The 27,721-nt window shown below is 39.3% G+C and overlaps 1 protein-coding gene and 1 pseudogene across 1 annotated transcript in view; one reads left to right on the top strand and one right to left on the bottom strand.

Annotated features, from left to right (window-relative positions):
* LOC131354689 (zinc-binding protein A33-like) overlaps positions 1-27,721 on the top strand; it is a 66,006-nt gene that overhangs the window by 26,675 nt on the left and 11,610 nt on the right. The window lies entirely within an intron of this gene.
* On the bottom strand, positions 20,097-27,412 carry LOC131354694 (E3 ubiquitin-protein ligase TRIM39-like; annotated as a pseudogene).

Raw genomic sequence — 27,721 nt, 5'->3', positions numbered from 1 at the left:
CAGCTGTGTGATGCTCTTCTTCATCTCATCTTTCTCCTCCTCCAGCTGTGTGATGCTCTTCTTCATATCATTGTTCTCTGCTTGGAGGATGTTGTGAGTCTCTCGCTCCTATAACACAGACAAGAGCACTTGTAAATTTGAGCACTTGATTAAGGCTTAGTGACTTTTACACACACATTCAGACACTTTTAAATACTGACTCATTATTCATCAATATAGTCAGAAATCTATGGAGAAAAAAAGACTAAAATCTCTCTAAAAGGTGAGGAAACAAGCCCCCCCCACACACACACACATGTTTACCTTCAGTAACTCCTCCTCATGACTCTTAATCATCTCATCATACTTGGACTGGAGGATGTTGTGAGCCTCTTGTTCTTGCTTCATCTGATTGTTCTCCTCCTCCAGCTGAGAGATGGTCTTCTTCATCTCATCATATTTGGACTGGAGGATGTTGTGAGCCTCTCGCTCTCTCTCACACTCCTAAAACACACACATGGAGCACAAGAGGCGTAAATTCGAGCGCTTAACACAATTAAAGTCCTCATACTGTCACTAATGGAGCTGCTTAGTGCAAGGTTTTAGTCACTTACATCCGTGAGCTCATCACACTGCACATGTGTCTCAATGAGCTGGTTCCCCAGTTCCTCCACTGTCTCTCTCAGAGTCTCCACCTTTTCTGTCAGGTCAGACTTCTCCTTCTCCAGCTGATGGATGGTCTCCACATCCTGCTGATGTTTCTCCACTGTCTCTCTCAGAGTCTCCACCTTTTCTGTCAGGTCAGACTTCTCCTTCTCCAGCTGATGGATGGTCTCTACATCCTGCTGATGGTTCTCCTTAGCTTCAACCAAGGTGACCTGAAAGGACAACAATTACTCATGAGAATAGTCTAAATATATTGGTGGGGAAATGACAAAATGTCCCCAAAATCACACACACACACACACACACAGTGAGAAAGAGAGAGAGTTATTTAACAAAAGCAGCCATGTATTACTGAGGAGAAATGTTTACCTTCAGGAACTCCTCCTTGTGTGTCAGAGTCTTTATCATCTCCTCTTTCTCAGCCAGGAGGATGCTGTGAGCCTCTTGCTCTTGCTCTTTCTCCTAAAACACACACATGGAGCAAAAGAGGTTCACACAGTGCTTAAGGTTCACATCTGCAATGGGCCACTTCTGTGTGTGTCTTTATATCTGTATAATGTTAGAGATCATGATATAAGACATGTCTGAACCATAATGGTTTCATTGCTGAGCCTGTGACAGAGCTGAGAGTTTCATCTCCCATCTAATATCATGACCAGCCGTCACTGCTCTCTCCCCTCTGGCTCCAAGTGCAGGTGAGCTTCAAACTCCAGAGAGCAGGTATTTCCTATTCTGAATATTTCCCTAGGTATGGTACTCCCATTATTCTGAATCAGAGCCTTATCTCACCTACCTTGCTTTTCAGGTCACAGTCTCTGTGTGCCTCACAGAGCAGTTCCTCCAGCTCCTTCACTCTGTCCTGCAGCTGAATCTTGGACACCAACAGTTTCTGAATCACAAAAATAACTCTTTCAAATGGATGCTAGGACAAATTACAGCTTCATATTAAGAAAATATTCATAAACTTCTGTAAAGAGGAGACTAAATGTAGAATGTGTGATTAGTGTAAAGAAACATTGGAGTGTGAATGGTGTAAATATGAGCCTGCAGTTCTGCTGTTAGTAAGAGACTGGAAATGTACACTATAGGGTTAAAGTTAGGAGCAGAACAAACTTACCATCATCTGGTCTTTAACAACCTCTGTGTCAGGACCTAAAATAAAAAATAAAACAGTAGATCATCACACATCATCCTCTATTATTGAAGTGTTGAACTCCACACAAGCGATATTTTCATCACTTCTGATCCGGGTGAAGCTCTACAGCACAACTATTCCCACTTTTTCACGGGTCTCCAGAATAAAAACACTTTACTGATCTTCACTATCTACATGTCTACTGTGGGTTAAGGCTGAAGGACACACTGACAGATTTTATTCTACATTCATGAAGCTAAAATCCTCCATGTAGCTGGACAGAAAGAGAGAGTGATTTCACCCCTCAGGGCATCTTTCAAGCAGCGCGAGCGCCGGACACCATCTGGATAAGGGCTATTAACTTATGAAGAACTGAACAAATCTACTGAATTCATGTTTTTCTAAAGGAGAGAAGTAAACTTAGCACTGCATGGTTACACCAGGACTGAGAAATAGTTGTACCTTCGGTCGTGTCCTCGGGCTCCGCTGTCGTATCTTCGCTCCGTTTAACATAAGTGTAAATGCTGGCTGTCGCGGCTGCAGCTCCGGCCGCTAACAGCAGAGGGCGCAGTGGAAGACCACTAAATGCTCCAAAAAAGTTCATGATCTCTTCACTGTTCAAAGTAACTTTAATAAACACCTTACTCTCACAGCGTCCAGGAGATTTCTGAAAGCTCCGCCTACTTTTTTACGTTTTCAGATCTGTTCGAATTCTGCGCTATGACGTCACCAGCGAGAGCCGTCCAGGCGAGAAAACAAGTGCGGTCACGTGATACAGTAAAAAAAAAAATCACCGCGCAACCACCCTGAGTGCTGATTGGTCAGCAGTAACCAGGGGGAAAATCCATCATTTCCTGTACCAAGTGTCCCAAAATCGCTATTAAATTAGTGTTTGTGGTTCAAATTGAATGTAAATACATTGGTTAGAAAGCCAATAAAATTCCCTTTAATCTGATATAAATATAAAACACTGCTCTTTGTTAAGTTGACCGTCTGACCGTGTAATGACCAGTGCCATGTGTTTATTGTACAGCATCCTGTGTATGCGCGGATGGATACAGTTTCTATCGGTGCAAACTTTATTTACACATCACCACCCTACTCTGAGAAATTAGTTCCCAAAGTCAGCCCAAAATATTTGCTACAGCCAAAACGGTTATATATTCTGAAAGTAGAGATTACGACCTTTATATTGTTGTATATTATTTTCAGCTTTGCAGCTCGTATTTACATCTAAATCCACGCTTCCCGATCTTTAGACCCTGCGCGGTGTCCTCGATTAGTGAGAGAGTCGAGACGCCATTTTGTGTAGCTACTTTACCGAGACGCCATTTTGTGTAGCTACTTTACCGAGACAGGAGATAAATCCATTCATTAAATCGGGGAAATGTTTCAGTTATTTAACGAGTGAATACTGCATCAAATTATTTGATAAGAAAATATTTTTGATATATATACATATTATATATATATATATATATATATATATATATATATATATATATATATATATATGCACACACAATTATTCACCACTGTTTTTCTTAATATGTGTACTGTTTTCATTTTGTTTGTTTAAATGAAATGAATATCATAGGTCACGATTGTAGCAAGTGTAACGGAGGTCAGCGGTAGGAGCTGTGCAGGTAAACTTCACTCCCCTGATCTCAACAGGTGTACTGGCTGACTGAATGATGTTCTAGTGGCTGTAGTACTGGTCCTGACTGATTCACCCGAGTTAAATCATCCGATTCTGCATATTAACTCATGATTCATGAGTCCGAGGTCTAAATTAATAACCCGATTCTTATTTGTCCTATGGCTGTCACCGTGTTCATTAACTGATTCAGCTGATTCTGAGCTGACTCGCGGATCCGGTTCATTGACTGATTCAGCTGATCCTGTGAATATTTTCCAGATTGTGTTTTATATCAAATTAAAGACAAAACATTGATTACAGTGGAAAAGCCAGAATTTCTTCTTGCCTCTGGCATGATCCCAGAATGTATGAATCCTGGAAGGCAGGAAATGTCATGAACTTCATACATCATATAGAGACATGTTTATTAAATCTACAACAGTTATGAAGTGAAACCTTGTCTTTGAACTGTAATGCCTAAACCTGACAACTTGAGTGTTTTAATGCTAATTCATATCATTTACTTGATGTATACTCACTGTAACTGAAACTGTGATACCAAATATATAACTACACCGCAACATGATTCACTGAAAATGTGCTTTGAAAATGTGATTTATTAAAAATATCAGCTATAAAGTATTTACAATATTTTACAAAACACCTTTATTAATTGTTTATGTTATGTGATGTTTTACATGTTTAAAATGGTCTAGATGACTTAATGGTTATTCGTGAAAATAAAAAATAAAACGTACTGACTTTCTACTTAAAAATCTCTTGTATAGAGTGGTTTTATGTTAAAAACAACATCCATTGGAATGCAAAGTTTGAAGGCAATATCTCTTCTAGATCAAAAGCTATAGAAATTTAAAGGCAATTTTTACTGACCCGGATTCACAAACTCATGTTTTGCGTTTCTCAAAGGCATTTACATAGAGCAAAAATTCTCTAAAATGGTATTTTTTTCAGATTTCAAATGCTCATAACGTTTGATCTACATAATAAGAAAAATACTAAGCTGAAAATTTGATGGTGGTTGCTACATCAATATTTCTTATTATATACAGTATATTGAGCTCAATAAATAAATAAAGCAAACGGTAACTGAAATAAATAAAAAGTAATAAAGTAAATAAAAAGTAGATCAACAACAAGATGAAGACTAATAATTACAATTACGACTAACCATAATAATTATAGTTTATTATACTCACTATTATATACACTGTGTGTGATAGAGCTGGGGGATCATAATAATAATAACAACAACAACAACAACAATAATAATAATAATAGTTATTATTATTATTATCATTATTATTATTATCATTATTATTATTATTATCATTATTATTATTATTATGCATACATTTGAGTCAAAATCCAAAGCTAACTCTTATAGTTTAAAGTGAATCTCGGTGCCTGTCCTCAGCATGAGGCCATCATTCTGGAAAGCAGTGTGACAATTACCCAAGAAACACAGACACTCATGAATAATAAAATGGCAAATAAAGATTTGTTTAAAAAGATATGTGAAATGAGGAGAAGAGGAAAGGACAGAAATATGGGCTTTCTTTAGCACAGGTCACTACCAGAAACAAAACTATGAGTCTTTGGCCTTCTGTAACATAACCATCACAATCTGACTATTTATCTTTCACTGGAGATTTAAAAATAATGTATTTCCAACATTATTTACATTTACACTTTACTGCATTTGGCAGACGCTCTTATCCAGAGTGACATAGAAAAGTGCTTTGAAGTCTCTATCAATGAACACATCCACACTGGTTAGTTAGGCCATTTCCTTTTCCAGTAGGAATTGGCCCCTGTCCACAGTGCCAAAACTACTCAAAACTGGTTTGCTGACCGTGGTATTACTGTGCTTGACTGGCCAGCCAACTCACCTGACCTGATCCCTATAGGGAATCTGTGGAGTGTTGTGAAGAGGAAGATGAGAGACACCAGACCCCGCAATACAGATGAGCTGAAGGCCGCTAACAAAGCAACCTGGGCCTCGTGCATTAACAGTAATTTGTGCAAAAGGAGCCCCAAACAAATATTAAGTGCATAAATGAACGTACTTTAGTCAGAAGTTTTCTAGTTTTTCTGTATTATGAATCATTTCTTTGATTATCTTATGAAACATTCTGATATTTTGAGGATTATTGATTTTCATTCATTTCCCATAAACACACTCCTAAACCTTGTGAAAAGCCTTCCCAGAAGAGTTGAAGCTGTTATAGCTGCAAAAGGTGGGCCAATGTAGTACCCTCAACGTCTGTGAATGGGGAAAATAATGTTCAATAAAAAGACAGGAACCGGAGCTGCTGTTTCACTGCCCGTGTCTGTATTGACTGAGCACCACGCGGCCCTCCCCCCACAGGTGAATACTCTCAGGGAACAGTAATCAATAACAGAGCAACAGACATAATTAATCATAAATATAAATGAAGATAAAAGAAACAAAGATAACACTTTCAACATTTGAAATATTTTCCATAATATATACATTATATTTAATTCTATGTCCACCACACTCTCCCCTTCAACAAAAATGTCGTCCTGACATTTCTTTTCTAAACAAAACAGTTCCTCAGGTTGAATTGTTCCCACTTATGTATATGCTGTGCAATTACCCAAAGTTCATCAATAAAGACTTTTTGTGTGGTACTAGGTAAGTCCATGTGATAAATTTCTGCATTTCGTATGGTGTGGACTGAAACGCTATTGTGTCTGAATGACGGTGTACCCAGGTAATCGTATGTGAATGTCTTTGGTGGCCTCCTTCCTCTCCTAGGCCATCTGTATCCCTGTCCTCCTTCACCGATACCTTCACCCGGAACTGCATGAACATCAGACATACCTCCAGATTCTCCAACTGATTGTTCCTCCTCCATAACATCTACTTCCTGTTGAGGTACCCATTTATCTTGCATTTGGACTTTTGTCCCATAATCATTTACCATCACATCTGAATCAGTTGTTTCTCTTTCCTTTTCAGGTTGTCTGGACTGAACAGCAGGTAGGTTTGTGTTATCTAACTCACTGTTTTGATCTGCAGGTTGCTGAGACTGGGGGACAGGTAAGTAGTAGAATTCAGAATCTTCTTCCTCTTCTTCTGGACTTGACTCATCCCTGTCTACTAGTCTTGGTTCTTTGATGATTTTCTTTGTCCTTGACTCAGTTCTGAGGTCAACCTCCAACAGTAAGTAGTCACCAAGAAGCAAGAGATCAGAATCTCCCTTTCCCTTGTTCTGGTATCACTTCGTAAATTGGACCCTCTTAACACCTCTGGGTGTTAAGTTTTGCACTAGCACATGATCTCCAGGACACAAGATGAAGCTCCTCACCTTCCCATCATAATTCTTCTTATTTCTTTCTGCTCGATTTCTTTGCAGTTGATTTTGAATGTGATATATTCTATATCTAGGCACGTTCTGTCCAGGGCTGACTGCGGCCCTGTCATCATTTGTTTTTGACCTCATCTTATTACCATGATATCCTTTGTTTTGTCCTAGAATTTCTTTCTGTTCTGTTTTGAGAACACGTGCTGAACACAGACACTCAGTGACAGTTCCTTCTTCCGTATCTTAGATAGGCCTTTTCATAATAAACTAACAAAACTGCCAGTGAACACGTCAACCACCACGTCTGTTTCTGCCGACGTCTTTTGTTTAGCTATAGATAATAATAAAGATTATAACTTTCTTCTGTATAAATACTCCCTGTTTATCTCATTAAATTTCAAAGAGTTCTGCTATTCGATCACTGTCTCTGCGTGGTTCTGTAGCATCTCTTCCCTAAATTCAGCTCTAGAGGCAGCGGCAGCAGCGTGACTCAGGATTTTCTCTGAGTGAGTTTGAAAATTCTAACAGAATGCTTCCTGCATTTCTTCCTTCCATTTCCTAACATCTCTTTGTGGTCAGTAGTTCATGATTCAAGGGTCAAGCCAAACAATAGATCCACAGGTAGTCTTGGAGACCTTCCGAACAGAAGATAAAATGGCGAAAATCCTGTGACTTTAGACTTAAAATGTATATTATTGTAGTTTACCTGGCTGAGAACTTTTAGTTAGAGAGCTATTATAACAGCAGATATTTTTAGAATGCTGCAGGAATGGTATTTCACATGGACTCATCCCCATTTAAAATGTATCCCCAAAAGTCCCTCGACTTCTCAGCCCAGAAAGTGTTTCAAAAGAATAATGTCTGAGGTCATGGTAATATTTTCTGCACCAGGCCACCACTTGAGGCTCTCTCTCTCTCTCTCTCTCTCTCTCTCTCTCTCACACACACACCTAGACAGGTGATTCAGTCTCTATTCATTGAAGATTTGACCTATGATGATGATTCTTTTGGCTTCTACATGATCCAATGATCCATTGCCTATTTTTTTTATTAAAACAGACAAAGTGTGTGTGTGTGTGTGTGAGTCCCTGATGATTTTGTGTCTAGGAGGAGGAAGAAGAAGAAGAAGAAGAAGAAGAAGAAGAAGAAGAAGAAGAAGAAATAATAATAGTGTCATGAACAGCTGGACAGTTCCCTGCCATGCCTGGAGAGGGCCCTGACAGGTGAACCTTGGAAGCCTGCTTCTTTGTTTGTATTTTGTGCCATGCCTTTCCCATTGTTCTCCTACTCTGTTGTGTCACCTGTTCCCAATTAACCTTAATGTGTAGCCCTATAAATAGGGATCCTTGCGTACCTGGCATTGTTGAATGTTCCATGTTCTGGTTAAAGTCATGGTGGAATTTATGTTAGAGGTTTTGTTTGTTTTAGTTTAGTTAGTGTTGTGTTAGTCTAGTGATTAGGTTCATCTTCCTCATGTTTGTCTGTCTATGTCAATAAAGCAGTACCTCGTGGTATCCTGCGTATGGGTCTGTCTCTATGGCGTGCCGGTGCACGCACCACCACGGAAGTCTGGGTTCAAGCCCCGCACAGGGTGGGGGCGTCTGGATGTGACAAATAGTAACAAAAATATCAAAAGAATGAACTTTATCTCATTGTGAAGAACTGAAAGTTGGCAAGAACCAGCAGAACACTATAGTGTACATTTTACAGATACTACATTATTCAGACTGTTTAGCTATTGATACAGAAACAGAAAGAAATTCTTACACAGAGTTTATAATCAATTCCAATGTGAATGACAAAAGTCATTTAACCCTTGTATGGTGTTTTCATTTTTTATCAAATGATTTGCCTTGGGTCATTTTCTGTGAAGATCATATATCAGAACACATTTTCAATGACCACACACTGTACATCCCCCTACACATTTATATTACATACAGGATGTTTGGGCAGAGGCTAATACAAATGTGGAACTTGTAGGTCCTGTTTACCTACACTGTCCTCCTCCTGCCTGGGCCTGCTGTTTCTGTGTGTGTGTGAGAGAGAGAGAGTCATCAGGACAGTCACCATTGATGAGCAGCTGATGCCATTTAGGGGCCGTTGCACCTTTAGGCAGTATATACCATCTAAACTTGCAAAATATGGTATAAAGATCTGGGCTGCCTGTGATGCCACTTCCTCATATGATTGGAACTTACAAGTCTACACAGGGAAACCTGATGGAGGAGCCCCTAGGACAGTTGTCCTGAACATGACTCAGTGGACACATGCGACAATTTTTTTTAACCTCACACAAACTGGGACAGGAACTCCTAAAGAGGAAGCTGACCATGGTGGGAATGCTATGAAAAACAAGTCTGAGCTCCCACCCCAACTGCTGACTACAAAGAACAGGCCTGTCAACTTTTCCAAGTTTGTGTACATGGCTGACACATCTCTGGTATCCTATTGGCCAAAGAAAGGCAAGAATGTGGTACTTATGAGTATGCTGCACAGGGATGGGATAATCTGTGGCCAGGAGCATCAAAAACCAGAGATCATGATGGATTATAATACCACAAAAAGAAAGGTGGACAACATGGACAAGCTGGTGACTGCCTACAGCTGCAAAAGGAGGACCCTACATTGGTCAATTGTGATATTCTTTGACATATTGGACATCTCAGCGTATAACGCCTTTGTCATTGATGGCACTGAACCCAGAGTGGAACAGAGGGAAGCTCCAGAGGAGACAACTCTTTCTTGAGGAACTGGGAAAGGCAGTGGTGAGACCTCAAATCCACATGAGAAGACAACATGTTCCAAGAACCCCAGCCTCAGCAGCCATCATGAGAAGGATTCACGAGGAGAATGCTGGTGCCCCATCAAACCGACCTACAGAACCACAATTTGCATTGCCTGAAGTGTGTGATGCTGCTGACACTCATGCCTTGCGAGAGTGAGGTGTAAATGTTAGGTGTTAAGTAAAATTGCTGATCTTCTCAGTATTCTAGGTTGCAGCCATCAAACAACAAAAAGAAGCGCTGTGAAGTGTGTTGACCCAAGATGAACAGAAAAACACAATATGCATGCATCAAGTGCAAGAAGTACTGTATGTGAATAAAACCTTAATTAAATCTATCAGATAAAGTGATCATGTCTTTTCAGAAGACTGTGATTAAACTTCTTGATTTTGGGGAAATAGACTTTCAGCAGAAGGACTGAAATCTCAGATTTCATTAAAATGTCTTCATTTGTGTTCTGAAAATAAATTAATTTCTTAAGGGTTTGGAGCGACATGCAAGTGAGATGAAGACAGAATTTTCATTTTTGGGAGAAATATCACTAACTTTTGACTGTTTATTTCTTTTTCCCCAAGTATTATGTACCATTGGTTATATAAAACCAGATGCTGGTAAAGTATTATACTTGAGATTTACTGTTAATGTTGATCAACATTTTACCAAACCCCGAAAATTTTGATTGAATGTGTCAGATAATAAAGATGACAATAAAGTATTTGATATACAGAACCTTATCAGAACCTGATTTTTAAAATTTCACCTTTTTCATCTTTTTTCTTTATAGACTCTTACATTTAGACATTTACCAAAGTAAAATCCTGATGTTGCTTTTATCACTTAAAAAAAATGTTTGGGATAGCACCAGAATGTAAAAATCACAGGTAAATTAAAAATAAGAATTAAGCACAAAACTGTTTGAATATAAATAATTATACTGTCCAGTTGAGATGCCTCAAAACACATATACACACACACACACACCCCCATGTGGGGCCAGTCCAGTACCCACTGATAAACCTATAATGGGCCCTTGTATATACCACACGGGCTTCACAAAGTGGGACCAATATGGGCCTCATGTAGGTTGCCCAGTTGGGCCCCACATTTGCCCCAGTCAGAATATATGTGGGATTCATATGGGCTAATTTAGAGGGGGCCCACATGGAACCTGCGGACAAACCCATCTGGGTTTCAAGCCCATATGGGGCCCACATTGCAAACCTTGCAATGTTTGCTGCGTTGATTATGTTATTACACAATCATTCGCGAGAACTCCAGTCATTATGACCCTAATGGCGAGGCATATACAACTGCTTGCCGATGCCCGTTAAAAATTAAGTATCAAAATTCAGGTTGAAAAAAATTCAGGTATTAATATTCAGGTTGACAAAATACAAGCCTTCAAATTTAGGTTGACAAATTCAGGATGATAAAATTCAGGTCTTAACATCTGGGCTATTACAGGAAGAACAATGGATTGCTGATGTCTCGGGCCCGTGTCGCAGGGCACTTTAAAGTGTGCATCCTGCTCCCTGTGCAGTTTACTTTGCAGGGAATCACTTGGCAATTGGAACAAGGCTCTTGTAATTAACCTGCAGCGGAGAAACGGCTCTGAGGAACATTGCACAAGGGTTGCGGGCTGTGAAGACAATGGACCAAGGGCCGTTGCTTTGGCTGTTCTGTCAGTTGAAAAAGGAATTCTCAGTACTATAAATACTACTGTGGTAATTGACCGTTTTGCTCAAGTCCAGTCACGGAGATACTCTCTGATGATTCCACCCTCAAAGAAATAGGATAGAAAAGTCACCAAGAGCATGAAGTAGACAAGATATAAGCAGCAAGACAGATGAGAGAATGAGAGAGGAGAGAAGAGAGGCTGAAAAAAAAAGAAACAAAGACTAATACATCCAGTAGTGCAGCATAAATGAGGAATGAAATAAGAGGTTGAAGTATAATATAGATTATTGTAAAATAATAAAAAAAGGACCTACCTGACACTGCTTCACACACAAGCTGTAAAAGAGATATTACATGGTATACCTGTGAGAGAGAGAAAATGTAATGAATTAAATGAGCTCCGTTTTAGTAGCAAGACTCCAAAATTATGGGAGGAGTCAGAAAAAAGACTGAATGAAATTTTCTAAAGTTGCGTACTGTTTGTGTCTATTATTAAACCATATTACATAAAAATGCCCTTACAAATCGTGTTATTCTTGTTTAACCTCTCTCCCTAATTATCCCCTGATGTTTCACGCTCAGTCCCTGATGTTTTCAAATCCTAGAAACACCCCTGCAATTGACCAAGGGGTAAGTTAAATTAGTTTTATCTAGTATCCAGGATTATTAATTGACAGGACAGTAGGAGTCATTTTAGTGTACTGTTAATTTTTTTTTGTCTTTTTTGTGTCTTCGGCACAATGGTAGTCAATAAGTGCAGTTACGTTCTTTTTTTAGGCTGATATTAGATTAAAATAACTCGTACTACCCTGTTAGTTAATAACACTAACTTACCCCCTGGTCCATTGTCTTCACAGCCCGCAATTCCTTTGCAATCTTCCTCAGAACCGTTTCTCCGCTGCAGATTCATTACAAGAGCTGCGTTCCAATCGGCAAGTGATTCCCCTCCAAGTAAACTGCACAGGGAGCAGGATGCACACTTTAAAGTGCACAGCAACATGGGCCCAGAAATCTGCAATCCATTGCTCTTCCTGTAATAGCCCGGATGTTAAAGCCTGAATTTTTTCGACCTGAATTTGTCAACCTGAATTTAAAGGCTCGTATTTTGTCGACCTGAATATTAATGCCTGAATTTTTTCAACCTGAATTTGAGGTTGAAAAATAATGAAAGTTGTATTTTTTTGGAAATGCTGTAAGGATTTTTTCATTCAGATCAAATTGCAAAACAGAAAATTTCAAACTTCTTTTTTGTGACAAGTTTTTATTCAGGTCATGTGATTCAATATGCTATTTTATTTCTGGAATTTTGGCACTATTATACTTCCATACCCACAGCATAATCCACCAGACTTTACATTTTGCACAGTGCAGTCAGGTAAATACCCTTCTCCTGGCAACCGCCAAACCCAGACTCATCCATCAGATTGCCAGACAGAGAAGCGTGATTACTTACTCCAGAGAACACGTGTCCACTGCTCTAGAGTCCAATGGTGGCTTAACACCACTGCATCCAACACTTTGCATTGTACTTTCTGATATATGTCTTCAGGACTAGAAATAATAAGTAGGCCTCAAGGAGTGGCCACCACAGTACAGCAGAATAACAAAATGAAAAACTGGTACCAAGTGGAGAGGGCTGCCCCTCAAGTTTCCCTTATTGTTGAAAACAGGTTTGAACCTAAGTTTCAGCTCTAATGATTTTGAAGGCAGAACAGGTAAGAGAATAGATGCCCACAGAGAACCTGAGAGAGGATTTAAACACTCTCTGTAGAATTGGTCAGGTTGTTAAACAGACGCTGGTTAATTGTGTTCATGTGATCCTTCACCCACTCGACACTGGGATCTGCACACAGCTGATGACCGTTCTTCAGGGTAAAGCTGCAGAGGAGAGAGAAGATTTACATCAGTGTGAAACTGCAATAAAATCAGAAAATCAGACACTCTGACACGCCCCAAACCTCCAAGATAATATAAAGTTAGATTCGGTTACACACAACCATAAAGAAACAATAGACAAGAAAATACTAACTTTTTTATTTATTAAAAATAATTAGAAAAAAATTAAGAAACTTACATGACTCCAGGTTTTTCACACTGAATATCTGTTTTTTCATACGCTGTAATGACTCTTACAGGGATTGTTTTTTTCTGAAATCTGAAACAGCACTGATCTGGTCCTTTTGCATCTGTGTGAAAACATTTCTGCATTTAGTTCTGTGATTAAATGTTCAATAAGAAAATATTTGACACTTTTATATCTAGTATCAGATGCAGACTGTTGTAGCTATTAAACTGTATTATGTCACAGTTGAATTCTGGACTCTGATTGGTCAGAAGGTGTTGATTAGTTTTCTATAACAGCAGCTCTGACAGTAGTGCAGGTTTATATTAATGCACTGATTCTCATTGTTTCCATAGAAACAGTCATAATAATAATAATAATAATAATAATAATAACAATAATAAAATTAAATAAGTGCAGCTTTCTTGGAGTTAACATTAATTCTGTGGAGTTCAAACTCAGATCTCAGATCAGATCACACATCACCCAATACACAGAGATAATAATAATAATAATAATAATAATAATAATAATAAAAATTAAATGTGCCTAATTATTCACACAATGAGAACATTATTGTTTTTGTAGCTTTGAAAAGAAGTATAAAAATAGTCACAATAACTAAAACATTTAATAATGATTATCATCAATATTATCATTTAATAAAGAAAATGTATTTTATTGTATATAATAATAAATAATACGTTTTCCACGTGACTAAAACGATGCCATTTTCTAACTTCATGACATTATAAAATGTGACATCCAAATATCTGACATCATGTGAATGATATGAGATCAAATATGAAGAAAAGGGTGTGTGTGTGTGTGTGTGTGTGTGTGTGTGTGTGTGTGTGTGTGTGTGTGTGTGTGATGTGAGTATACAATGTCATGTAGTAAGGTCATTAGATTTTGACGTGGAGTGTAGGAGCTTCATAGTAAAGGAAATGAAAGAGAAGAGTGGGGGAGGGGTGGACAGGAAGTCAGTTAGGTCATGGTTTAATTTGTTAAAGCTGCTTGTGTCTAATGGAGAGTACAGGCTATAGCCATCAGGTTCGATCCCACAGAAGATCTACTGCAACACAAACTGCTGAATAAGTAACTGGTGTTTCTGATAGAAAGGATTCAGATCACACAGAGCAGCACAGCTCACTGCATATGGAGCTGCAGAGTGTCAGAGTGACCATGCTAACTCCTGGACATCAACCAAAGACAAACAATGGATATCAGGAAGTGTGTATGATGTATAATGTTTTCTATTACATCATGTGGACCACTGGTTAATTTCCAGCATCATGTATGACAGTATAGATTGTGTGCAGAGTAGCTAGTTACTGTATGACCGCATAACTAAAACGTTGAGCCAGAAGGTAACACAGACTCAATGCCATCCTGAAGTTAGGGCATCCTGGGATATTTCCTAATGAGAGTGGCCTCTTCTAGGAGGAAAATTAAAACAGCCACATTGTAAGGAAAGGAAACACTGTTGACTTGGCCTCCAAATTCCCCGTGATGCTCCATGTGTAAATGATCTCACTGTAAAATGGTGAGGATTTGCAAGTTGTTTGAAGATGGCCTGATAACCCTTATAACTCAATGAGTCAAGTCAGGAGTCAAGAGTCAAAAAGCTTTTATTGTCATTTCAACCATATACAGTTGGTGCCGTACAGAGTCAAAGGAAGAAATTCTTTCTTTTAATCCCAGATTTGTTGTTATTCCATCCTCACCAACATCTGTTGGGTCGTGACGTTTTGGCTAAACAGTTAAACTGTTGTTCATCTTGTCAAGTAGGACGTCTTTTTCTCATTACTTCAACTAATCTCTGTTTTTCTTCTGTTATGTGTACATCTGACACGACTGAGAACTGTGACAACCTGAAAATACCCATCAAACCTTCCAAATGGTGGGCCACACACTCCAACCAGACTGCTAATCGTGTAGGCTAAGCTTATTAGCTGATGTAACAGGTAGACTACCAGACAAATTATAAATGAATAAATAGGCCTAAATGAACCCTCAAAAACTCACTAGTAATACACCATCTATTCTACCACATCCCAGACAAATATAAAATTGGCTTACACTTTAAAAAAGGGACAACAAGAGATACACAACATTGAATTGCACAGCACTTACATATTGTTGCTCGTTTGTTGGTTTGATTTTAACTATTGTAATTGCTTTGGATGAAAGTGTGTTTGCCAAATGATGAAGTTAATGTCATGTAAATGTAATTCTAGCCAACCTGCTATTTGTGAACATTAATTTAAAAACTTTTACCATTTAACACCTTTTTGAACATAATTTCCAAAATAAGTCCTAAAAAATCTCATTATTGCAACACTGTGAAAACATCAACACTGATAGAAAAGCAAATACATTTTCACAGTTTTACAAATGGATTATTAATAGTCATGCACAGTTACTTGAAGTTCTGAAATAATATTTATTTTTAATTTAACAGTTTTTTAAATTTTGACTGATTTCTCTCATTACTGCAACACAGTACACAATTTACAACCATATTTTTTAATATATATTTTGAAGAAACCTGACATTTTTTCAAAATGACGTGACCAACCTGAGAGAACATCATTTTAAGATTCTGCACATGCATTTAAAATCAAAGTGCTATATTTCTATTTAAATTAACATCTAATAAACATCGGTTTCGGGAATGAGGTTAATTATTTCGGTGATGATAAGTATACTAGTCTGAGATTTATACTGAGACTTGTATACTAGTCTGAGATAATGCAGAAAGAAACAGATAATATTTGCACAATCATGCGTTCAAGTTCAAAACGTTTTATTGTCCAGTGCTTCGAAAATACAAAAGCCAAAAAAAAAAATTAAGAAAAACATTAAAACAGGAATAAACAGGACAAACGTTTACCTAAAAACCATGAACCATTTTACCATGGCACTAAAAAATAACTGACCACTGTCTTTTTTTCTTTTCATGTTGCTTCTTAGTTAGCTCTTACCAGTTTGTTTTCGTTTTTGATTCCTGAAAGCGGAAAGCAAGCATTACATTAAATTAGTCTCATAACATGGGGAAAAACATTTTATGTATACATCAAATAGTATAGACTTGATGCTTACTCTGTGTGTGTGTGTGTGTGTGTGTGTGTTCTATACTGGGCCTGAAGTTGTGGGGTGGGGTAGAGCTTAATTTTAATCTTTGAAATGAATTGAAAAATAAAGTAAACAAGAAAATAAAACAAACAAATTAATAACAGAAGAACAAATAACTGTTTATTTATTATGTAATTAAATTACTAAATTATAACAAAATTGTGCAGCAAATTTATTAGGCTGCTGTCACTGCTGTCAGAATCACATGACCTACATGCATTAGTGGGGTGGGAATTTCCCCCAGTATGACCAGTACACTCAATCCAGCACCAAAGTTCTGTTATAGTAGTGGCTAAAGGGGTGTGTGTGTGTGTGTGTGTGTGTGTACTCTCATGTACATTTCCTAACACTTTAGGGTGTTTATTGCTAATTACACCTGCTGTAACATCTCCAAACCTATCCTCTCTCTCTCTCTCTCTCCTAACCTCCCTCTTCTGTACTCCTCCAGCAGTTCTGGGTTTCTGTAGAATTTTTCCCTGAACTTTGTCACCCTGGCCTTTGCTAAAGCTTTTTTCACACTTGCTGATTGTCTACAATGAAACAAATCATAAAGCAAAATATCAACATTCAGGAAATTTGAAATTAATATTAAATTCATAAGAGATATTTAAAGTTCTCTTTACCACAACTGGCCTTAAATGGTTGTGGTGTATGAGAATGGTGTTGCAGAGGATGAGGTGCCTCAGGTTGTTTTGCTAACAATAGAGAAGCTATGATGGCTTTACTAATTTTTTCTCAATGCATATATTAAGATCTCAATAGAGTACATTTTCATAAAAAAATTGTAAATCTAAAATTTTTGTGTTGAAATTACACATTGTGCAAGGTAGAGAACAGTATTGTCTTTATTCTGATGCTTTTTTATATTACTAAATTACACTTTTTTTATTTAAAATCATTAGTGCCGTGGTGTTTCAATGGTTTCGTGAGAATCACCCATCTATTGTTAGCTGCCATCACTTAATTCACTCCGAGACTAATAATGTCCTGAACTTTTTGAAAGTATGTGGACTCATTACTATTAGGAGCACTTCTGTGCAATTTCATGTACAATCCAAGACTGTACTGCTCTTGTGCCAACAGACTACATTAAAACATTTGAAACAACTTCAACTATTTATATTTTACATTCACTCAAGCTACAAGAACGTTTACTACATTACCCCATGGGAGATATTAATCATTAAATAACACACAGGACACATGTACATATCGTATGGCATTTTGCACATACCCTTATAAAATCCGACAACATTGAAAATAGTGCAGCGTGAGCTCAGCATTAAGGTGTAAATTGTGGGCGGGGCTTATTAATTTATATTGAAGGTTCTCATTGGAAGGTAGCTCTGCCAAGATCTGTGACAGACACAGGTGCTGTCATCCACAAAGCTGAGGTCACATTGCTAGCAATCTCATCTACCCTCCTCTGTCATTCTCAAACAGTGGTGGTAGGTGGGCTCTGGAATTGCCAGTCAGAGCTTTAAACTCCCACTACCCCTTTGATTTTCTGGAGCTAACCGAGACCTGGATGTCCCACAGGACACTGCTACACCAGCTGCTCTATCCTCTGCCTATGCTTTCTCTCACTCACAACAAGAATTAGGCAGGGGTGGTGATACAGGTCTGCTGTTGTCATGGAGATGGTGTTTCACACCTCTCCCCTTGTCTCATCTAATCATCTGTTCTTTTGAATTCCATGCAGTTTCAGTTACTTCTATAATCAACATCATAGTCATACACTCCCCTCCTGGTATTAGGTTACTGGATTGCTGTATAACATTAATAACGTTAATATAGACTCATCCGTCCGTCCGCTTAGCTAACTAAAGCATAACTAGCCATGCATGACATAATTAAGATAATGACAGATTGATTCACATACACAATAAAATCCTTTATTATTGCGAGCTAACATTATATTTCATATTAAAGAAAATGGCCATTATGATTATCACAGGACGTGCTAACCTCTACGTGTTTGCTAATGAATTCTATGAATTCTTGTAAGACAGATCTTTAGTAAAGTACAGAAAAAAATACTTTATGAATGATTCATTATTTTCTAAAATAATGAATTAGAAATAAGATTTCTGAATTATAACTATTTGTTTCTTGTTTTGCACAGGTGGATTATGGAAGTATTCCATTGTGGGTGTGTCTTTTAGTACAATAGTTTGTTTTTTACACACACTTCTCAGCTTTCTCTGTTCAGCAACATGGTTTGTAAGTTTTACCCATGGGGTAAGTGGGTAACATATTCCCTGTTCAGGTGAAAGTACCAGGTTCGAGTCCTGGTGGGGGTAGCATTGACGGTTACTTTCTTATCATCTCCTGTGTAATAATTCGGAGTATCCATCAAGTTATGGGACTTTTAGTTTGAAAAGAGCCGTGTACACCTTACGTTAACTAGTGTAGAGAATTGTTATGTGCACATACTGATTTGTCAGTGCTTTTCCACTATTCAACGGGCGTGGCTCGGTAAAGTTGAGGATTGTTGCAAAGGAAAGCATAGCGGGACGGTGTGTTTGGACTCCAGCTGATCTTTCTGTAACTCTGCTCCTGAAACAACTGTGTATTTGTTTTGGAGTTGTGTTTATACAAAAACATTTTGTTCAGATATTCTTTTCATCCGAAGTTTGTTTCCTGAGTTTACAAGACAGGTGTATATAGGACAGAACATCAGGGTAAATGGGAAACAGGTGACACAGTGGGAAAGCAGAACAACAGGAAGGGCGTGGCACAACACACATGAACAACAATGACAAAGCAGGCTATAATGAAACACCTGAAATGCCCCCTCTGGTGGTCTGACAGGGAAGTGTCCCAGTAGCGCCAGACAACTAGAAGATGGAGGAGAAATATTTATTTTTATTTATGAATATAAATGTATTAATAGTAAAAATATTTTAAAAGTATTAAAAGTAAGTTTTAAAAAAATCTTTACATTTTACATGCGAGTGATATAGATTCATTCTCTCTCTCTCTCATAATGAGGGTTTAATGGAGTGCAGATGAAAAGTGGAGTACAGTGCTTGGTGTGTGGAAGGCACGTCCGGAGCGGGGTTCGAACCGAGAACGTTGCCTAGCGCTCTGATACAAATACTGAGAAGAGAAGTCAAGGGATGCCTTTAGTAATCCGAGACCTCTAGAAATTACCTCTCGCCGCGCTATGCGCTTCGATACAGCACACCACCCTAACTCCAGCACAGACTGTGTCCGCACGCGGAGTGAAGGGATTCTGAGGTCTAAATAGCGACGCATGCAGGTGCCGCGAGCTGCGCTAATTGCTGGCACGTGAGCCGGAGGCTATAAGGGAGCGTGCTGGTGGCCGCGGGTTTGCCTGAGAAGGCACCGGCGACGTTACAGTAGATTTTTATTGTACGACTTTCAATCTGCAGCTTCCATAAATTAATAGTCAATGTACAGCATAGTCATACAGAGTGTTGAACTTTAGTTGTTTTCTTTTTTTAGTTCTTGTTTCTCTATCCAGGAGATTATTCTGCAAAAATGAGCAGCAGGTCAAAATTATTTGTTGCATTCTATTTCCATGTTTTAGTTCCAAGTCCTTTAATATTTATAGATATAATAATACTGAAAAACTCACCAATTAATGGATGAACAAGATCAGTAGCTAAGGGAGATACACTCATGAATATTAATGAGTCTCCTCCTGCCATCCTATGGTTTAGAAATTTGTGACAAATCCATCTGATGTTTGTAAAACCACAAAGTGCAGGTGGAGTGAAACGGAGAGCTTGAATTCTCCTCCACTGTACAGTTTCACACATAACACACACAGCCAGCTAAACATTTCACCCAAGATTAACAGCATAGTGCTAACAAGTACAAATACAGTAAAGACATGAGCTTTCAAAGTCTCAGTTTATTTCAAATGATTTAAAATACAGCAGTAAAATTAAATTATTACATCTATTTCAGATTTCAGATTCTACATTTAAACACCTCCTGTGGTTTATTTGTTTGTTGAAGCCCTGAATATTCTATCAATATTTCCAGATATTACATTATTTTGATTTCATTGACAAGGTGAGCTGAAGTCACATCACTTTAATAAACTTTTGAACTGTTCAGTGCAAAAGTTTACAAAGAATATGAATCTTTTAATCTGCAATATTTCATGAATGATCTGGAATAAAACAATATCAGCTCTAACTGATCTGATTCACTCCTACAGAGCACTGAAGTGGCAGGAACTTTAGAGGAGATTCTTTAGATGCAACACCTAGATATGGCAGTAATTTGTCAGTAAATGTGTGTGTGAAAGTGTGTAAGTGTGTGTTAGTGGGTCAGAGAATGACAGCTTTCCTCTGTCCCAGTCCAGTTTCACTCTGATCCTCTGGCATTTCTGTGCTACTGGGTGGAGAGTGAATATCTGTGGTGAAGAAACTGCGTTATATTTACTATATTCATACTCCACACACCAGATTCCACTTCTGGAGATTATCTTCCCCTTCCTCTGAGCAGATTCTGTCATCACACCCACATCCCAGTCTGTACAGTCTCCAACTTCAGCATCCCAGCAGTGTGTCCCTGAGTTAAAGCCCTCAGAGCCCAGGATACACCAATATTGATCAAATCTCTCTGGATTATCAGGAAGTTTCTGTTTCTCATCACTGAGTCTCACACTGGTCAGATCATCAGATACAACGAGTTTAGGATGAACAGTGTTGGGGTCCAGAGTTATAGGTGCTGAAAACACACACACACATTACATTGACATGAAACTAGCTAACATTTGCAGAAATCGAGACATGATAACTGTAACTAAAACTAGAATGTTGCATTTCCAGAAGAAAATGCGAGTGTGATTGCGAAAAGCAAAGCACTATGTTGCTTAAACTCTTGCAAGACATTTTCAAATATACACTTAACCCTGTCAGGTCTCAAACCTGGGTCTACAGCATAGGAGGTGAGCATGCTACCAAATAAGCTAAACTGCAGCTTATAATACTACTGAGATCAGTGGAGTAATGTTTTACATGCACAGCATCTACCGATCACCTCCGAGAAAAAACGAACTAGTGTGTGCGCTCTCCTTAAATGTCCGTACGGAAACCAGGAAGTAAAGTCCGTAAAAAATGCCTTTAAAAATGAATATAAAATAAACTATACTTAGACAATATATAGACAATACTTATCAGCATGAAAATAATAGCACACAATCACGACATGAGCAACATTTTAGCATTGGAACCATGTAATAATAATAAAAATAATAATAATTAATGACAATAACAAGAGTGATATTGCTGATGCAATCACACTAACAACTTGCTTTATGCAGTTTTAGGCATGTGTTTAAATTAGAGATGTAACCAATCGTTATAACAATTCTAATTCTATTGTAAACTTTTCTTAGCCACTGTAATTCTTCATTAATGGTTAATAAACATTGAACACACACTTACTAAAAAAAAAGAAAGAAAGACTCTTACTGTATTGGACAGTGTCCTGCATCTTCTCCCAGACTCTGAACTTCAGGTTGGCCAGATGTTTTGCCACATGGATCAGTGCTCCTGAAAGCTCCTCTGGATGCTGCAGTGTGCACTGGGCTCTGCAAAAACATTCAGGAGTCAGTGTTGCTGTGGCTTTGGATTCAGAAACACAGAGAACCAGAGAGACAGGAACCACATCACTCACCTTTTCACTGTGGCCTTGTAGTTCTGGAAAACAACAAAGCAAATATCAGTGGATATGATTTACATTTTTACACCACTGAAATGTGACGTATTCTAATGATCCTCACTTGTAAGAACAGGACGTCTGACTCCAGTTCAGTTTACAGTCTTTAAAGATCTTCAGTTTCTCCTTTAGGGGCTTCAGTGCAGTTTTGATCTCCTCCTGAAACAAATCAACACACTGCATGGAGACTCTGTGTTTCAGCTCTTATTGTACACATTTTAAAATGTAGATCACTGTTTATTAAGAAAATTGAACTGTAAATATGTTCAATATCATTTTCAAAACAATGTGACAATATTAGCTACAGTATATTGCTGTAACATCGGACTTGGCGTCAGGCCACCAGAGGGAGCCCTCGCCCGAATTCTAATGCACCCACCAAGAACACTTACAGGGTTTTTCTCTTTTTAAGCAGCATGTTCGCGACGCCACAACACAACAGTATTGTTCCCAGAAATTACCAAGCCTTTTTCATCCGTCTCAGTCTCCGCGAAAATATACTGCACACACAGACATGAGAAATATATCTATAGAAAGCTTAAAGGGTCTACTTTTAAATGATGAAGTCACATCGAAAACAAACATTCTCAGTTTATGTAATCCGTGTGAAACCAAGGAGAGGCACAGAATTTCTGTCACACTTCATTATCTGATAATGACCTGAGGCAGGACACGCCCACACGATATTCACAGGGAAAACAGTCTGGGTAATCTACATACAAGGCCACGCCCCCAGACACTGTTTTACCCTGAATGTTTATTTTTTTTCTTCAGTTTTTATTTTGAATTGTTCCTGTTACAGTTTTACCCTGCATGCATGTTTTTGGACAGTTTTTTTAATGTGTATATATATATAATATGTATGTGTATACATTTTACCCTGAATGTCTGTTTTTACACTTTTTATTTATCTTGAACTGTTCCTGGGATTCTTGCAAGTGAATCTTGAGTTATTCAAAATAAACTACAAACAAAAATGTTTTTGTCCTCAGATTATTTTCTTGTAGCACTTTCCTCAGTCTCATACCTGACTGAAAGGGGTAATTATGCAGCTCATTATGTGGGTCTTTGTGTTCTGTGGTGTGAATTACAGCATTATTCATGATCATTCACACCTCCTCACATATGGCCTTTCTAAACAAAAAGTGTCTTAGAAAATTTAAATGAATGTATTGTTTTCTTTGAATAAGTGAGCAGGATGAGTGTCACATCATTTCGAAGTAAAAACACCAGGCTACAAGATCCAGGTCACAAAAGTCTTGTACACAAATGTTATGAATGTGTTTTGTGGTCTTATTTCAGTGACTTATTTTTTTGTTGTTTTCAATAATCACACATAACTGTTATTTTCTCCAGTACACAAACTTGTACATACATGCTGCTCACATATTATTGTAGTGCAGTTTGTGCTGAATACAGTGTAATCAGACTTTAGCCATTTATATGTTTATAAGTAACCAAAAAATACACAAATGTCAGGACATGTCAGAACTTCTTCAGGGCCCCAAAACACCTGCAGACTCCTAAAAGTTAATCGTGCCCCATTGGCTTACCAATGCTCCTGCAGTATTTCAAGCCTTCATCAATGATGTATTCAAGGACTTGATGGGTAAGTATGTTATTGCATATATTGATATACTCCCCCTCATATCAGGACCACGTGCGACATGTCCGCACAGTACTCACTCACCTACTGCAACACCAACTCTACCTCAAAGCTGAGAAATGCAAGTTTCATCCAGAAACCATCACATTTTTGGGGTATGTGATTTCCCAGGGGGGGTGGAGATGGACACGAGTAAAATGAAAGCTATCATGGACTGGCCTGAACCCACTACTATAAATGATTTACAGTGCTCCTTGGGGTTTGCTAACTTTTATCGATGTTTTATACAGATGTGTATATATATCATCACAAGCTCCCTCATCTCCCTTCTGAGAGGGAAGGCCAAAAGACTTTCCTGGACCGAGCAGGCTAGATCTGCCTTCCAGTAACTAAAGCAGAGATTCACAACCACACCCATTATCCACTGTCTGTACCCCAAACTCCCCTTCATGTTTGAGGTGGATGCTTCCAGCTGTGGAATAGGGTCAGTCTTATCTCAACACCACAGAGATCCTGGGAGGATGCACCCGTGCGTTTACTTCTCCAGAAAATTGACACCGGCAAATTACAGTATGATGTGGGAAATCAGGAGTTACCGTCAATCAAGGTGGCACTAGAAGAATGTCAGCACTGGTTAGAAGGAGCACAGCACCCCTTCTTTGTCCTGATGTGATGGATCACTGTAATCTGGAATACCTGCATAACGCTGAAAGACTGAATCCCCGTCAGGCCTGCTGGGCACTGTTTTTCACCCATTTGCAGTTCTCGGTAACCTACCGCCCTGGCACCAAAAATGGTAAAGCGGATGCTCTGTCCTGCCGTAACAACCCTTTAAGCTCACCAGCACAGCCAGAACCCGTTCTTCCCTCCTCAATCATCCTAGCTCCTGTCCAATGGAATTTAATGGAAGACATCCAAAGAGCCCACACAGATGAGCCTGCCCCATCAGCCTACCCACCGTCCAAAGTCTACTTGCCCTCATCACTTCATCCACACATCTTACAGTGGGTACATGAGGCCCCCAGCTCAGGCCACCCTGGCATCCGCCGAACCATCGCACTGCTACGGAATACGTTCTGGTGGCCCTCTCTGGCCCAGGAGGCCCACGTCCAGGCCTGTACCGCCTGTGCTGAGTCCCGGACCAGGCAACAGCTCCCCGCTGGTCTACTAGAGCCTCTGCCCATGCCCCAATGGCCCTGGCCCCACATCGCGGTAGATTTTGTCACGGATTTGCCCAACTCGGGAGATTATAACACCATTCTTGTGGCTATCGTCAGATTCTCCAAGGCCTGCAAACTGGTCCCTCTAAAGGGGCTACAAACTGCAATGGAAACAGCCATGACATTGTTTCATCAGGTTTTCAGGAACAATGGTCTGCCAGAGGACATTGTATCTGACCGGGGCTCTCAGTTCACCTCCCAAATGTGGCGGGCCTTCTGTGACCACCTGGGGATCAACGTGAGCTTGAGCTCGGGCTACCACCCTCAGTCGAACAGGCAGACGGAACATCTAAACCAAGAGCTCAGGAGGTATCCAGGGTGTACTGCAGTCAAGAACAGCACCAGTGGAGTGAGTTTCTGCCATGGGCCGAATACACCCAAAACTCACACATAGCCAAGGGTTATGGGAGAAAGCACATCTCCAAATACAAAGGGCCATCCGATGCCAAAGACTTCAGGCCAATCATTGTAGACGCCCACACCCCGATTATCAGGTGGAACAATGGGTCTGGTTTATAGGTCCATTTTGCATCGAACGGCAAATCAACCCAGACACCTACAGCCTCCAGCTCCCTGCCAGATACTGCATTGTGCCTTTATTTCATGTGTCTCTCCTCAAGCCAGCCCATGCCGCACTGAACACTGAATCACCCGGTTATGAACCGCCACCGCCACTGGAAATGTACAGGCCCCCGCCTATAGAGTGTGTGCCCTCAAAGATTCACAACGCCACAACGGGCGTTTACAGTACCTGGTGGACTGGGAGGGATATGGCCTGGAAGAACATTCCTGGGTCGACACCCAAGATATCTTGGACCCCTTTCAAATAGAGGAATTCCATCGCCTACACCCAGGCCGACCAGCTCCTCGCCCGCCGGGGTTGCCCTCCTGTAGAACCCCAAGAGGTGTTCGTAGAGAGGGGGGCTCTGTAACATCGGACTTGACATCAGGCCAACAGAGGGACCCCCCTGCCCAAATTCTAACGCACCTACCGAGAACACTTCCGGGGTTTTTCTCTTCTTAAGCAGCGTGTTCGCAATCCCACAATGCAAAGTATTGTTTCCAGAATGTACCAAGCCTTGTTTGATTACTATTGCATTTTGGATTTACTGTGTATGGTCTTTCTTTCACGTTTCCCAGTTTTCGAGTTTTGGTTTTGTGAGTTTCGGTTTCGTTTGCTTTTCTGTGTTTTTCTATTGACCCTTTGTCTCAGTATTCCCATTTATCATATTTAGCCTGTTTTTTTGGTACTTTCATTAAAGATTTGCAAATGGATTCTCAATTATCTGCCTCGGGCCAGTCCTTACAATTGCCATTTAACAAGAAGCCTTCAAAATGCACCAGGTGCAAAAGAACATATTATACATTATATATCTGCTCTGGTTTATGCAGGTGACACTTCAAATGGTGAAAATCTGAATGAAACAGTTATATTTACAGCATTTGGCAGATGCCCTTATCCAGAGCAACTTACATTTTTCTCCTTTATACAAATGAGGGACAAGGGCCTTACTCAAGGGCCCAGCACTAGCATCATGGTGTCCTGGGATTTAAACTCACAACCTTCCAAGCAGTAGTCCAACATCTTAACCACTGATCTACCACTACATGAATAAACTGATCAAAAACCAAATACAATACTGAAAACATAGATGTTGTTAATAAATATTAGATTCTTTCAATTTTTTGTGTAACATGATGTGTACATTTTATTTACCTTACAGTCTGTTACTGCCTCATCAATGGGGCAGAATTTGTGGTTGGTGTGTGTTCTTGAAGTCTGACACACCAAACACACCGGCTGTTGATCGTCCAGACAGAAGAGTTTGAGTTTCTCACTGTGCAGACTGCAGACTGTTTCAGACCCTGATGAAGAGCTCTGATTTCTCTCCTGTAAGAAAGTCTCACACAGGTTCTTTAAGGCCAGATTTATGGGAGGTTCCCCCATAGATGACTTCCTCCTACATACAGGACATTCTCTGGATCCTTTGGCCTCCCAGAACTGCTGCAAACACACTTTACACACACTGTGACTGCAGCGCAGAACAACAGGATCCTTGAAGATTTCACAGCACACAGGACAGGAGAAATCCTCCTCTGAAAACTTAGAAGCCATTTTATTTTACTGCTGCTGTTGTTCTCTCCAGTCCGAACACTCAGAGATTCACAATTAAACAACACCTATGTAGGTCCAGTTAGTAATCACTTCTTTTCACAGTTATATCAATGCGAAAGATTTCTCCATAAACTGAGAATAAACCAAATCTCACCAGAGCAGAACACTGCAGACTGTTTATGAAGGACTGCAGTCGTCTCAGACTCAACACTTCGTTAACAGGAGGAGATTTACAGAGACACGTTATAACCTGTTACAGTCATCAGTTACATCAGAAACAGCACACAACACCTACTTAAAGGAGCAGTATTCCATTTATTATTCCTTATAACCTGAAAGTTATCTACAACGTGATTTAAAAAAAACAAAAACAGATTAACGAATGGCTTTAGCACAAATGTATTAAATCACTGAGAGAACTCTGTTTTGGAAAACTGACTTTTGGTCTTGTTTGTGTTTTAATGTGCCTCCTGTCACTTATTTTATCGGCACTGTACTCTAGGTTCTGGTGGCGGAGCTTCATGAGCATGGGTTAACCATTCAATTGTCAAACCCACTGTTAGATACCTAATCTTACCTAATGCACCTGTCAGAAATCACTGGGACAGTGCCCTGCCAGACCACTGGAGGGGGTGCTGGCA

The sequence above is a fragment of the Hemibagrus wyckioides genome, linkage group LG06, assembly GCF_019097595.1.
Source record: "Hemibagrus wyckioides isolate EC202008001 linkage group LG06, SWU_Hwy_1.0, whole genome shotgun sequence".
NCBI classification, from domain to species: domain Eukaryota; kingdom Metazoa; phylum Chordata; class Actinopteri; order Siluriformes; family Bagridae; genus Hemibagrus; species Hemibagrus wyckioides.
Note: the sequence above shows the minus strand (reverse complement) of the source record. Positions and strands in the feature narration are given on the sequence as shown.